Below are 14,909 nucleotides of genomic sequence, written 5' to 3' on the forward strand. Positions count from 1 at the left end.
TTTCATCTATCCACTGTTGCTTCCTGCTCAAAGCTGTCTTTCCACCATATTGTCATCCTATTTTATTAAATGAGACTAAAAGTGTTACAAGGACAAATAAAGCCATTATTGATCATGGAATTGCACCTACCACTCAACAGGCTGCTGTATTAGGACCTTGGACTTCAGAGCTGAAGGCAAGTTTATGGTATTCATGAAGACAACCAATCAGAAACTGTATTTCATGCTGCGCTGAACAAATGGCAGTTGGGTGCTAACAGGTTGCCATTACTATGAGATCTTCCTGCACTTTTGTTGAAATGTAATAGTTCCTCTTTTTGCTATGTGGTCACATAGGGCGTGCTCTTATCTCTGCCTCCAGTACAGCATGGGTGGTTCAGGGACCCAGCACTCCATGCAGGCAGATATGTGACTTTCTAGTGACAGATGTTTCCCTCATATACTGTCACTGCAAACTACTTGTAACTACATAAGCAGACTACTGTAACAGATAAGAGTGCAGAAGTCTGAGCACAGAGGAGGGTGCTTGGCTGAAAACTACTTGGAGTATGCAATGGAGGAACAGAGAAAAGAAAGGGAGGGATTGTGTACTGGAAGAAAAGGGGGCACTGAGCTAGAAAATGGGAGGTATAAGCTGAGGAGGGGTAAGAGGGACTTTGCAGAATGGACTCACTCTGGAGTTAGGTGCCAGTGAACTGCTACCAGAAGAAGCAATGTAGCTTTGAAGGCTATTCCAAGGGTAATAAAGAGCCTAAAAAGTCCTATAAAATAAGATTATGTTAACAACCGTCCATCATTTCAATACTTCTGTCCTCAGCACACAGGGTTAAAGCAGTGCTACTCTTGCAACGTGACTTATAAAGACAGACAGTCCATCCAATGGCATGCAAGGGCTTGTAGAAGGGATTTTAGGCACTGGAATTTGCTGGGCTGCTATTGCTCTGCATTGGATTCTCATTTGTGACTCAACAGTGCAAAGAAGGGGTTTGATCAGTGTTTTGTCACTTTGTGCCTGTTTGGTGGTGTTGTTCAGTCTGCCAGGAGTGAGACACTGTGGCTGCTTCAGTAAGTGGACTTTAATTCTCTTTCTTTTGTATTTCTTCATTGTTCTACCTGTTATTTTTTTTTTTAGTTTTTTTTTTTTTTTGATCAGTTATAGCTTGGAATGTATTCCTAATGTAAGCTAATGTAGCTTAGCAGACAGTCATTAGCTGGGGTAGACAGAACGTTTTCCAGTTGCTATTCATTTTACCGACAATTCTTTTAGAAGGGTGCACAGTGAGTGATGGTGATGATGTTGAACAGATAGATTCAAATATTTATGATACAAACTGGATTATAAACTAGATATGTATCCATTGCTTAACTTTGTGTTTGTGTCTTTTTGATCATGGTGGAGCACTGTCTACATATGTGTTTGGGTTTAGTGTTATAAAGGAAACCAGTTCAGAATGGCAGAATATAATGCAGGGGAAAACAAGTCCTTTAAATGCAGTTAAGTGTTTGGAACACATCTAAAAAAGTATCAAACATCTACACCAAATGAAAAAACATCACTAATCTTGGATGGTTTGATTCTCATACAGCTTTGCTTTTTAGATACTGAGTATTACTAGAGAGGTATTATTAGAAAGTATAGATTTTAAGTGATTCCATATGTAGGGGGACCAGCAGCAGCCTAGTATGTGGCTGGGTGTGTCCTCCAGTGGGCTGCAGTCTACAAGTTTAGCTCTGATTCTACAATATATGGTGCACAATCCAGCAGAGGGGAGAGAGGGAGTCCCTGTGGACTGAGGGACATTGTTCCTGGGAACAAGTTAGATAACTAGCAGTGTTCTCACACAGGATCTGTGCTGGGAAAACAACACTGTGGGAGAAAACAGAGAGGCACTGTTCTCAGCAAAGGCTGATAGATGTGACTTTGCTCAATTGCTGCTTGGACAGTCAAAAAGGAAGCCCTCCAAGATGATTTCAGGGTGTAATGTTGTGCAATGTGTATTTTAAACATCATACAGACCTGATTGTTAGTTTATGGTGAAAATATCAGCCAGAAGCCCATTGACAGCCAGTGAAGCATGTAAGGGTATATAGACTGGCTCCACTGCTGGAAGGCAAATGGAGTTATTGCTTTGAAGGCATGTGAGGGCTTGCCAAACATCTGATGTTTTATCCCACACACTTCCATATCTGGTCATTTGGAGATGGGTATCTAGCTTTTTTTCCTGGAGTCAGAATAAGCCTAGTAAGAAAAAAATTTCACTGCATTAACCCATTAATAGTCACATTTTCATCTCAGTATACCTGTATGCTGCAGTCTCATACTGTATACCATGTTGTTGTTTGCCCTGGTTTACTAAGGGGTACCTGTATGGCTTTTCTCCTACATTCAATGGCTTCCAAACCTCCATCTTGGCATATCTCCCCCCCCCCCCCCTACTGGGTGTCATATCATTCTTCATCTTTCCAAAACCCTGTAAGATTTCCTTAGTATATATCAGCAAAAGAATGATGGTGTTGTTTCCCCACCCTCCCTAATTCCTTCACCCCCCCCCCACCCACCCATTCCACTTCCCATTCTCTCCCTCCCTGTTGATTTGTTCCTTCTCTCATTTCTTATTGCGTAGCACAGTCTCACATTCATTTTTCATTCTTACTCTCATTCTTTTCTTTCAACACTTTCTTACTCTTCTTATATCCTTTATTATGAATCATTCTCTTATTCTTTGTCTTCTCTCTCTCTCTATATATATATATATATATATATATTTATATATATATATATGTATGCTCTCTTTTATTTTCTCTCTTATTTATTTTCTTATTCTTTCTCCCTCTCATATTTTTGAGTACCCTTCAATCTCTCTCCCCTGCTCTATAGTAAATCCCCATAATTTGTCTTTAATAAAAAATGTTGTCCTCACTTTTTTAAAGTCTTTCCATCATTTAATCCCCCCTTCCCACCTTACACTACTATTCTCCCCTTTCTTTTCTTCTTGTCTACCCATTTATTTCCCATACATATATCCTCTGCTGTGGGCTATCATTTTAACATACAGGCATACCCCACTTTTAAGTACGCAATGGGATTTATTTATCAAAGCTGGAAAGTGCATAATCAGGCTCACTTCTGCATAGAAACAAATGAGCTTTTAACCCCAGCTTGTTCAATTAAGCCTGGTAATAAAACCTGGAAGCTCATTGGTTCCTATGCAGAAGTGAGCCTGATTTTGCACTTCCCAGCTTCAGTAAATAAACCCCATTGTGTATTAAAAATGGAGTATGCCTGTATATATATATATATATATATATATATATATATATATATATATCTATATCTATATCTACATATATCTATATCTACATAGATATATATATATATATATATATCCTTTTATTATCATTTCTATGTCTTTCTCCTGCATTGTCTTTCCTCCTTTTTCTTCTCTGTCATTTGCTACTCCCTCTGCTCTTCCCAGTCTCTCTCTCCCTCTCTCCCTCTCTCTCTCTCTCTCCCTCTCTCCCTCTCTCTCTCCCCCTCCCTTCCTCTCTCTCTCTCTCTCCCCCTCTCTCCCTCTCTCTCTCTCTCTCCCCCCCCTCTCTCTCTCTCTCCCTCTCTCTCCCCCTCCCTCTCTCTCTCTCTCTCTCTCTCTCTCTCCCTCTCTCTCTCTCTCCCCCCCCTCTCTCTCTCCCCCTCTCTCTCCCTCTCTCTCTCCCCCTCTCTCTCCCTCTCTCTCTCCCCCTCTCTCTCCCTCTCTCTCCCTCCCCCCCCCTCTCTCTCTCTCTCCCCCCTCTCTCTCCCCCCCCTCTCTCTCTCTCTCTCCCCCCCTCTCTCTCTCTCTCCCTCTCTCTCCCTCTCTCTCTCCCCCCTCTCTCTCTCTCTCTCTCCCCCCTCTCTCTCTCTCTCTCTCACTCTCTCTCCTATCTATGTTTCTACCACACTTCCTCTTTTAAATGCAAAAATAGTTTGTGCAACAATATTTTTGGAGATGTTTGTTATACTGATAGAATGATTTTTTTTTTCCAGTGCACACAATTCTGAGAATGTTATTTTGGCTTTTGTTTTACTTTTGTTTTCTTACTACATAAACTGTTTATGTATTATACAATAAAAATAACAATAAAGATCAAATAAAAGTAGTTGTTAAAATGGTTTTTAAATTGCAGGTGCTTCACCCTGCTGCATATTGTTACTGACCACAGAGATGTTTAGGTGTATGACTCAGTATCTTAGTCATTCGCTTATCTTCTCCAGCCAAGCTCAGCTCTGGTTAAATATCTTGTAGTTTTCGTGGCTCTGCAAAATCCATTCTTCACTGTCCATGGTAAATACAAATTTAAAGGGGTAGGCATGACATACAGTATAAACTGTCTCAGGAGAGGGCAAAGCATTAACATTATGGCAAGAAATGTGATTCATTTACTCAGTCACACCTTTCAGATACTAAGCTCACATCCTTGTCACAAGTAATCATATAATGCAATAGTAATAACATAGAAAGGGGAGGGGTGTGCAGTTTTTTGAGTAAGATCGCATGCAACCTGTTCATTCTGTGTGAGGGCCTCTACCAGAATTACTATCTAGGTAATAAATAAATTAGGAAAGACTTTTGTTTCTGCCAGAACACAGGCCTATTTATAGACAGGTCCCTGGAGAAAAATTAAAGTGGATGTCTCAACAGAATGAGGGTCTAAGGCCTCGTACACACGACCGAGGAACTCGACGGGCGAAACACATCGAGTTCCTCGTCGAGTTCCTCGTCGAGTTCCTCGTCGAGTTCCTTGTTAGGCTTGTCGAGGAACTCGACAAGCTTGCTTTGCGTACACACAGTCAAGCAAAAATCTCCTCGTTCTCAAACGCGGTGACGTACAACACATACAACGGCAGGGGAAGTTCGATTCCACTGGCTAAACTCTTGGGGCTGCTTTTGCTAATTTCATGTGTTTGTGTGTTAAATAAAAGTTTGGTAAGAGACGATTTGCACTTTTCAGTCTGTTACAGCTTTAAAAATGTATTATCTCCAATCCATTACAAATGCTACTTTTACTCCTGTCTCATACTTTAATCTGAGCAAGCGCGGGTTTCTTAGCATACAGACGTCCGAGTTTCTCGTTGAAAACCAGCCCGACAAGGATCTCGACGAGCCAAATCAGACTACTGTCGAGAAAATAGAGAACTTGCTCTCTTTTTGGCTCGTCGAGGTTCTCAACAGTTTCCTCGCCGAAAATGTACACACGACCGGTTTCCTCGGCAAAAAAATATCTCCCAGCAAGGTTCTTGCTGGTTTTTGCCGAGAAACTCGGTCGTGTGTACGAGGCCTAAGGCAAATATCAAAAAGTAAGGTCTTAAAGGGAACCTACATTTAAAAAAAAAAGTGGAGATGTTCTATCTTATAAAGAACACCTAGAAATGAGAATTGTTACCTAAAGCAGTACCCTATAAAATCTACTTTCTGTCATGACTTACTCCAGAAAAATTAGCCTTATAACTGTATACAGTGTGGGATCTAAGACACTGCTGTCTCTGACTGCTAGTCTCACAAGATGTGATATTCTTGTGATGCTCATTGTTCCCTTTGCTGGAGAGAAAGCTGCACCTGAGAACCTACCGTGCAAGCATCTTCCTGCTTCTGCTTCATTCAGTCTGTGGGGCTGTGCTTCTTCCACTTCTCCTGCTCCTTCTTGAATATTCCCCACCAGTCATCAAATCACCAGTCATCAGGAACACAATTCTGATATAATGAAGCAAAGTCATGTTCTTGTACCAAGATGGCTGCATCCACACCGAGACAAACTTCAGAACAAGGCATGGTAAGTCTGTATTTGGATTTAGTATAGCTACAGGGAACCTACAAAAAAATATTGGTGACTAGTCCTTTGTCTTTTTTGGAGCACACCTTCCACAGTTCAGGTTCACTTTAAGTTGGTTTAAAACATGACTATGATTTTAAAAAAAGTACTTCAGACATTGCATATTTTTACATAGTTACATTGGTCCAGCTTGAACCAGTTTACCTATGTATACACCACACCTGGCCGATAGCCTAGAAGCTGGAAATCACTGCTACTCCAGTGATCGTTGCTTGCTTCCTGTCCCGTGCAAAATGGCTGACCTGATGCATTGCAAACACAGGAGGTTGGCTGCTCAGCATGGGCTCTATTCAGAGAATGCTTTGCATTTTCTGAATGAATACAAAGTGCTCTCTGACTGGAAGTGCAGTCAAAACGCACTGTTCTGTTCTGTGGAAATGCACAGGGCTGCCCTTCATTTGGAATGACACCACTATGCATGTAAAATTGCAGTGCGCATGTGGGAACTTGCGTTTTCCCTGCCTCTGCTTTTGTTTGCGGAAACGCAGGCACAGCAACTCATTGAAATGAGTGGGCGGCCATGCATATGTGACCTGCAAACATGCACAGATGTGAACCTAGGGTCACAATGCATTATGTACCTCAAATACACCTTAAATACCAAAATATGCACTGCACCATGAACCCCAAAACAATCACTGCACCTTATCCTTCACCCCAAATAGACCGAGGACATATTTTCTAGTACACTCAGGCCCGGTGCTACCACTAGGCCTAGGGCGCCTGGCCACTGGTGTTTCTACTCTCTTCTCTCTGCAGCAAGCAACTAAGTCTCAGCATCAGCAGGCAGCCACTGCTCCATTCGCACATAGTGTCAGAGGCGTGGCGGCGGCGGAGGACTGTGTCTGTGTCTTGACTCCCGAATGTATGGAATAAAGCAAACATTCATTGATGGGCATGGGTAGGCTGCATTGATGGGCACTGGTAGGCTGCATTTGATGGGCGCTGGTGAGACTACATTTGATGGGTGCTGGTGAGACTACATTTCATGGGCGCTGGTGAGACTACATTTGATGGGCCCTGGTGAGACTACATTTCATGGGCGCTGGTGAGGCTGCATTTGATGGACGCTGGTGAGGCTGCATTTGATGAGCACTGGTGAGACTGCATTTGATGGATGCTGGTGAGGCAGCATTTAATGGGCGCTGGTGAGGCTGCATTTGATGAGCGCAGGTGAGGCTGCATTTGATGGGCGCTGGAGGGCTGCAGTTGATGAGCGCAGGTGAGGCTGCATTTGATGGGCGCTGGAGGGCTGCAGTTGATGGGCGCTTCATTAAAAAGGTGGAGTTTACATGGGCAGGGAAAAGGGGATGGAGCCAGGGGGGCAGCAAAATGAGATTTCGCCTAGGGTGTCAAAAATCCTTGCACCAGCCCTGAGTACACTTAACATATACATCGATCTTATCTCTTCAGCAGTTCAGAGCTCTCAAAAGGATCAATAGGATGTCACTTGTCAATATGTAGGCAGATCTTCAGCTCCTGGGCAGCATGCTTCTTACTGATGCTAAGCTCTGCAACCCACTGCATTCCAGTCCTGGCAAAGGCTGCCATCACGTGCAATTACTAAAGGGTACTCCATACACAGTGGCTGCTCAGATTAATACTGCAGTCCCATCTGATGCCGCGTACACACCATCACTTTATGTGATGAAAAAAAACGACACTTTCTGTGAAGTAAAAAATGACGTTTTTGAAACTTCAATTTTCAAAGACGAAGTTGCCTACACACCATCGTTTTCTCACAATGATCTTGCAAAGTGAGGTTACGTTCCACCACGTTTTACCATTGATGCTCGCTTCATAAGTAGCTTCTGGGCATGCGTGGATGAAAAAACGTCTTAGAAAACGACGTTTTTTGCTACACACGGTCAATTTCTGTGAAGTAAAAAGTGCACTTTTGAAAAACGACACATAAAATTGAAGCATGCTTAAATTTTTTTTGGTCGTTTTTTACAAGACATAAAACGACGTTTTCCCACACACACAGTCAATTAAAGTGACGTTTTTAAAAACGTCATTTTTTTTCATCACATAAAGTGATGGTGTGTACGCGGCATGAGAGTGTAGACCAGCAGAAATTGCCACAATTCTCTATAAGCCAGCTCTAATAGGACCCAATATAATCCCTTAATATAATTTCCCGGCATTATCCTAATACTTATTGTTACCTTATTTCTGAATATTCGTTTATAGAAAATATAGGCGTCAAGGTCTGTTAAATGTTCTTAATGGCAAACAAAGTGATGGAAACTTTCCTAAATATGGGTGCAGCAAAGTGATATGTAATACAGCGTTGTAGCAATAGGTCCATATAGACCTTTGCCATATTTGATGTCCATAGGTGAGTGTATTTGGGCTGATTTATGAAAAGTGGTAATTCTGTAGCAGTCCTATAAATAACAGCTCTTATTTTGCCAGAGCAGGTCAGAGGGTGAATGCTGATATCTGATTGGTTAACCAGAACAGCAGCCTTATGTATGCTTTGCTGCTGTTTTAATAAATCTGCCTTATTGTTCAGTTTGTTTAGAGATCGTGTTGCTGAGCACTCCGTGTTCTCTTAGGGTGTGTACTTTGGAAGCAGAAGGGCATACAGCTGCCTGTCGCCACCTTAAATAAATTATTTCTGTAGCATCTGTTCAGTCACTGTCTAGTAATCAAAACTGCATCTGCATTGTTAATTGATATATAATCATACGGAATATTTTATAATGAAAAGCACAGCTTTGATTTCAAAGCCCCGTCTTTCAATGCCCTACCTGCTCCTATACCCATTGCAAAAACAAGAATAAAGACATTGCAAAAATACAAGCCCTATGTCATTACTATCTGGTAGTGTCGCTGATAAGGCAGTACAGCCAGCCCTCTTGTACTGGCCCCAGGCACCATCAGTTCAAAAAGGGGGTCCAGGCACCTGCTGAGAAGGGGGGCCAGCTGTACTGTCTTATTGCAGCCACTATCTTCTGCCTCTCCCTGCAGCACTGCAAGCTTCTCTTCCTCTTTCTCCCTCTGCTGGTGGATTGGTCCTAGCGCATGCACCCCTTCCATCTGCTTTCCGGGCACCCCCTGTTTGCCCCCTTCCCCCCAACACTTCTGGCTTCCCTCCTCTTCTCTCCCGCTGGAAGTTACTGCGGGCACAAAGGGGGACGTTTTAGGAGAGTGGGGGAAGGGGCTGGTAAATATGTAATTTACTGGCCGCTTACTTTCTGCAATGAACAGAGTGAGTGATCGGTACCCATCACTCTTGTGTCCATTTATCAACTGCGTTTACAATGTTTCAGTTTGTGAATGAGCGGGAAGCCTCTGAGCGTTTCCAATTCATTAATGTGTGCTGCTAAAGCTGCAAAGTGAGGGATTGATAAATCTATGTTCGCAGTCACTTTCGGCGGGAAGGGGGGGCCCTGTCAGGTAGGCTGTATGGGGCCCTGTCAGGTAGGCTGTATGGGGCCCTGTGATTTCTAACAGCAGCCCTGCTGTCCAGGAAAATGTGGGGTTTGGTTCATCCCAAAGAAGGGTAAATGAGACAAGAATGTCACTTTGCTTTAAAGTAAAATGGGGGTAAAATGTAAAGAAAAGGACTGCCCATATGTTCTTTGGTTAGCTCTTCTCTCTGGAGAAGACAGCTGCTCTGGAAGCCTAATGCCGCATACACACGATCGGAATTTCCGATGAAAAATGGGGAGATCTGGTGTTTAAAAGAGGAATATGGCCAAAGCTTTCTTGGTCATACTTCTCCTGTGGGTCACAGGAGTGCACTTACTTTTGTTCTCCTGTGACCCAGAATCAGCCAATAGTGGGCTATCACCAGCTGATGTGGAAGTAACCACTTCAGGCTCTAGAACATGGGTCTTCAAACTACGGCCCTCCAGTTGTTCAGGAACTACAATTCCCATCATGCTTAGTCATGTCTGTGAATGTCAGAGTTTTACAATGCCTCATGGGATGTGTAGTTCCGCAACAGCTGGAGGGCCGTAGTTTGAGGATCCCTGCTCTAGAAGAATACCATCAATATTGTCTGGATCTACCCAGCAGTCTGATTGACAGCTGTCTCTACCTCACAGCATGCGGGTGAGTGACAGAACCAGCTGTGTCTGTCCCCTCCACTGCTCGGCGCCCCAGTGAGCAGAGTGGACAGCGGTGACTGAAGCCCCATACACACTATCAGTTTTCCTGCAGGTTTTCTCTTCAGGTTTACCAAAACCATCTAATATGAGGTCAAACCTCAAGAGTTTCAATTTGTATGCAATCAGGCAGGCCCTTGCACTACATGGTTTTGGTAAACCTGAAGAGAAAACCTGCAGTAAAACTGATAGTGTGTATGGGGCTTTACAGTCACTGCCCCCCATTCCGAACTGGCCAAGAACTGAGCGAGCAGAAGCATGGGACAACTGCAACATCAGATCGATGTAGCGGCATAGAGGTGAGTATGGAGGTTTGTATTTTTTATAACCCAAAACTGCTCCTATAATTTTAACACACAGAGGTACACACAAACTGACTGTTGGGTATGATATTTTGAAGAAGCCTGTATAATAACTTTAAAGCAGAGGTTCCGCCGATTTTTTTTTTTAAGTCAGCAGCTACAAATACTGCAGCTGCTGACTTTTAAAAAATGGACACTTACCTGTCCAGCGCGCCCGCGATGTCAGCAGCCGAGGCTGAGCGAGGATCGGGGCATGCCGTCATTGGTCCCCGCTCTCTCCTGGGAACAGTGTTTACCAGAAGACAGCAAGGGGGGGGGGGGGGGGGGTGACGTCACAGGCTGGGTTCCCCGCGGGGATCAGACCTGGAAGTGGTGCAAATACTGCAGCTGCTGACTTTTAAAAAATGGACACTTACCTGTCCAGAGCGCCCAAGATGTCAGCAGCCGAGGCTGAGCAATCGCTCGGTCCTCGGCTGCTTCCGCCGCCATCCTTGGTGAGGGAATCAGGAAGTGAAGCTCAACGGCTTCACTGCCCGCCTCCCTACTGCGCATGCGCGAGGATCGCGGCGCGCCGTCACTGGTCCCCGCTCTCTCCTGGGAACAATATTTCCCAGAAGACAGCGGGAGGGGGGAGTGACGTCACAGGCTGGATTCCCCACGGGGATCAGACCTGGAAGTGGTGCAAATACTTCAGACAGGTATCTGCACCCCCCCTCCCCCCTGAAAGGTGCCAAACGTGTGACCGGAGGAGGGAGGTATAAAAAAGCGGAGGTTCGCTTTTTGTGTGAACCTCCGCTTTAAGTGACTGAACAAGGATCTTCATGATAGAATGACTAAGTATTATCCTAATAAAAGCTGCAGATTAAGGCCAGGTTCACACCTATTGTTTTTTTTTCTTTCAATAGATTTTTATTTTTCAAATACAGGATACAATTACAGTATGACCAAAGGCTGGGTCTACATCATCATAACATTCAACAAACAAGGCATAATGTCAGCAACAAGGCCTCAATTGATTTCATATTGCCCAACTGTGGGCTGATTAAAGGAAGCATACAAGCTTGCTAACAGGGGAAGGGGAGGAAAATAAGTGAATATAGTGGTCTCTCGCTCGGGGGAGTCCTACCTGTCCCGGGCACCCCTAATGGGATCATTCTACCGCGTTTCCCCGAAAATAAGCCCGGGTCTTATATTAATTATGCCAACAAAAGACACAGTAGGGCTTATTTTCGGGGTAGGTCTTACTATGTAATGTGATGTCTTCTCTCCCCCTCTCCCTCCCTGCCTGTCAGGAATCCCCAGTGTGAACTGAGTTAAAATGCTAGTAAAATCCTATAATCCACTCTATTACAGTATTATATAATGTACAATGTGTGTGTTTCTGTAATATAATTGTGCCAAATACCTTTGTTATAGAGCCGCTCTGTGCTTCTGTTACCCGCCGGAGCTCTCTTCCCCCGCAATTATATTACAGAAACACACACATTGTACATTATATACTACTGTAATAGAGTGGATTATAGGATTTTACAAGCATTTTTAACTAGGGCTTATTTTCAGGGTAGGGCTTATATTGCAGCCCTCCTGGAAAATAGCGCTAGGTCTTATTTTCAGGGTAGGTCTTATTTTTGGGGAAACAGGGTATGCCCTGGCCAGGCCCCCCCCCAATCCGCCCCCTCCAATAAAAGTATTCGTCAGAAAATTTGTGGGTTCGAATTTGACTTCAGTGCACCTCTAGCTCGTACTCACAAATTCAATTAGGCCTATAGTGTTGCCAAATTGTCTTTATAAAAAAACGAATATAAAACATTACCCTCTAGTCATACAACTATCTTAAAAGAATAAGAGGTAGGAAAGAGAAAGAGAGATGGGGGAAAGAGAAAAAGAAAGGAAAGGGAGCATGTGCCTAACCAAAGCTGGAGGATGCAGGTTGCCAAGGTGTACCCGAGTCGCCAAAGATATACCACAGTGGGACGCCCATGGTTCCCACACGGCTTCGAATTTTTGTTTCGTGTTTCATAGGATGCTGGCCAGCTTTTCCTGTGCCATGATCCACGAAATCTTCAATGAAAACCCTGAGTTGTTTCCAAGCCCTAGCAAAGGTAATTTTAGCCCCGAGGAGCATAAATCGGATCAGCTTCTGATTGGGCTTGGATATACCCGGAACCCGAGCATTTAGGAGAGCAACTTGTTTTAAATGCACAGTTTTCATTTGTCTTTTCAATGCACATGATGTGTGTTGATGCACATTGTACACATATGTTGATGTGCCTTTATAAGGCATTTTAATGCGTCATGTGTTTTCATGCTGGCAAAGAAAAAACGAATTAGGCTTGGTACCAGGGGCTGACCTATCATACATGTTTTTTATGCATTAGGCTGGGTTCACACCTCAGCACAGAGAGGCTCACAGCAGGAGTCTGGTGCATCCCTATTCATCATTTCAGGTTCCATTTCAGCCCAAATTTTGGGCTGAATTTGGACCTGAAACGGACCAGAAGACGTACAGGACTCCTGTACAATTCGCACCGGAGCGGCTCTGAAGATGTGTGAACCAGCTCCATTTGGCATGTCATTTTTTTTTGGGGGGGGGGGGGGTGAATACCCTCTTCTTTGAGGGCTCCAGCTCCCACTTCCTCGCAGGGCTCTGCCTGTGAAGCCACAGCCGGGCACCCACAGTCTCAATTCCGGTGCCGAGGAGTGGGGCTTTCGTGCACCCGCATCGCTGGACTGTGGGACAGGTGAGTTTTTAAATTATTAAAAGTCAGCAGCTGCAGTATTTGCAGCTGCTGACTTTTAATAATTTTTTTAGGCTGAACTACGCTTTAACTGTGGGTCACAGGAGTGCACTTAGGGGTTGATTTAATAAAACTGGAGTGAGCAAAGTCTGATGCAACTCTGCATAGAAACCAATCAGCTTTGAGGTTTTATTGTTAAAGTATAATTGAACAAGCTGGAATTAGAAGATGACTTGCTAGCTACCAACCACAGCTTCCCTAGATTCTGAGTGCTCCAGTTTTAGTAAATATCCCACTTAGTTCTGCACTCCTGAGACCCTATTCAGCCAAAAGTAGGCTAAAGTCTGCTGTTGGCTGCCATCACTCAGCCAGTCCAGGTTCTGGAGACATCCTGACTTTAATGTCGGCATCCACCCAGATTGGACTGGCATCTGGCTCAGTCTCTACCCACTGGGCAATATCTCAGCATTGTACTTCCAGCACTGTGGCTATGAGAGCTGTGGTTCTCATAAAGGGAACTTATCCTGTCATTCATCCTCCTTTTCATCCCCAAATGCCTTGTTTTCTGTAATAAGAATACACGGCATTCTGTGAACAGACAAGAGCAGAGAAAAGGATCACATCATTTATCTGCCCCTCCTTTGCCCTCCTCTCCCCATTCACTGAACTCCTTGTATTCTGTTCATGGGTATAAATTCATGAAAAAACACTAAACAGGACTGTGCTGAGCATTTAACACATCGCACAAGAAGTAACATTTTTATCCTTATTAATTTGTACAGATGTCTCTGGCTGGAATTCTGATTTAAAGGAGTTGTAAAGGAAAAAAATGTTTTTGCATAAAATTAATCTCTGCAAGGTAGACAGACAGAATAGTGTAATGATTCTGTTAAAAAAAAGAGTAAATACCTATTCAATTCCTTCATCTATATCACCTCCGGCATGCTAGTTTCTGTTCTCTCATTCACTTCCTGGTTTGCGGCGCTCGTTCATGTAAGAACTACATTTCCCAGTATGCATTGCGGCACGTCCAGTAATTCACACCTCCTTGAAGTCTCTAACACGTAGAGAGCGTCCTGCCACACAGATGTAGTTCCCAGGAGGGGGCAAGCACGTCACTGACCACCGCAGTAAAGCCCCTCTTCACGGTGGTCAGTAAAATCAGACAAGCAGGAAGTGAACAGAACAGAGAAGAAATAGAGCAACTTCTGAGCAAAAACGAACAATGAGGAAGTGAAAAGAGGAATGTCTGCAGGTAAAGGATGCTTATTATGAAAACAACATTTTTCCTTTACAACCCCTTTAAAGCTAATATTAGATTTTAGTAATTGGGTTGACATTTACCTTAACTTCACTGGTTAAAGATATAATAAAGCTGGACTCTGGGGTAAGCAAATATTGTCTAAATACAAGAGGCAAGTGTATTTTTATTTCAGTCTTGGTGTGGTTTGTGTATTTGTTCCAGTTCTGTACAGCAATCCAGTGTGAAACCTTGTCCCTGTGTAGGAGCTTCCTGTAATAAAGACCAGTCACTGCTGCTCTCTCTCCTTGTGCAGGGGACTGGTCTTGTCCTTGCCCCCTCCAATAGACAGCCTGCAGTTGGGCCCCTCCCACAGCTATGCTCAATGCATACTATCAAGAGGTAATATCTGGGTTTGTAAAGGCATCTGCTGATCACAAAGTGGATTTATATCCTTTGTGGCTATTGAGGAATATATTTAAGCCCTGGTTTACACATGTCAAATCGCATAACAATACGATGTCTCTGTAATCGCGGCTGAAATCGGGACTGACAAGCGGGAGTGAAATCGTGCGAATTAAGCTTAACTCGCACGGCTTCATTCCCACAGCTCAGTGTGAACCTAGGCTAAAGGAAAGCTTGG

General features: G+C 43.8%; 1 protein-coding gene across 2 annotated transcripts in view; it reads left to right on the forward strand.

Annotated features, from left to right (window-relative positions):
• Positions 1–268: 268 nt before the first annotated feature.
• LOC120927741 (transient receptor potential cation channel subfamily V member 1-like) overlaps positions 269–14,909 on the forward strand; it is a 112,475-nt gene continuing 97,834 nt past the window's right edge. The window contains exon 1 of one of the 2 annotated variants that reach the window (XM_040338628.1): positions 269–1,065. The gene's annotated coding sequence lies outside the window, so the exon portion shown is untranslated. The remainder of the gene's footprint in view (positions 1,066–14,909) is intronic. The other variant, XM_040338629.1, reaches the window with a different exon arrangement.

This window comes from Rana temporaria, chromosome 2, assembly GCF_905171775.1.
Source record: "Rana temporaria chromosome 2, aRanTem1.1, whole genome shotgun sequence".
Taxonomy (NCBI): domain Eukaryota; kingdom Metazoa; phylum Chordata; class Amphibia; order Anura; family Ranidae; genus Rana; species Rana temporaria.